We start from the raw sequence: 991 nt of genomic DNA on the forward strand, positions 1-991 counted from the left end.
GCATATTAACATTTATACTGACTCCAAATATGCCTTCCACATCCTCCATAACCATGCTGCCATCTGGGCTGAAAGAGGCTTTCCTACCACACAAGGCTCTTCCATTATCAATGCCTCCCCAATAAAGGACCTCCTTAAGGCTGCTCCACTGCTGACCAAGGCTGGAGTCATTCATTGTAAAGGACAACAGAAACCTATTGATGTTATTGCAAAAGGAAATGCCTATGCAGACAGGACAGCAAAAAAATATCCAATGCCTCCACTCCCTCTAGTATTCCAGCCCCTACTCCAGAGGGCCAGTAATTTTCTTTCTCCTCTATCACTCCCACCTACTCTTCTTCTGAAAACCTGCTCTACCAGTCTTTCCCAACTCAGGGCAAATGGTTCTTAGACTATGGAAAATTTATACTTCCTGCCTCACAAGCTCAGCCCATTCTTTCTTCTCTTCATGACCACTTCCATGTTGGGTACAAGACTCTGGCTCACCTCCTGATGCCCCTCATCACCTTCACTTCATGGAAATCCATCCTTAAGACTATCACCACTCAATGCTCTGTCTGCCATGCCCCCAGCCCCAAAAGCTTTCTCAGGCCTCCTCATATTCTTACGCATCAGGCTCATTGATATACTCCAACACAAGATTGGCAGATTGACTTTACTCGTATGCCCTGTGTTCGTAAATTTAAATATCCCTAGTTTGGATTGACACCTTCACCAGATGGGTCGAGGCCTTTCCCACTAGCTCCAAAAAGTCTACTGCAGTCATTTCTTCCCTTCTAACAGATATAATTCCCTGATTTGGCCTCTCTACTTCTTTCCAATCTGACAATGGTCTGGCTTTTACTAGTAAAATTACCCAAGCTGTCTCTCAGGCTCTTGATATTCAGTGGAACCTTCATACGCCTTACTGTCCTCAATTTTCAGGAAAGGTAGAATGGACTAATGGTCTTTTAAAAACACACCTCACCAAGCTCAGCCTCCAACTTATAAA

Source organism: Hylobates moloch, unplaced genomic scaffold (genome assembly GCF_009828535.3).
Source record: "Hylobates moloch isolate HMO894 unplaced genomic scaffold, HMol_V3 SCAFFOLD_5, whole genome shotgun sequence".
Lineage (NCBI taxonomy): Eukaryota > Metazoa > Chordata > Mammalia > Primates > Hylobatidae > Hylobates > Hylobates moloch.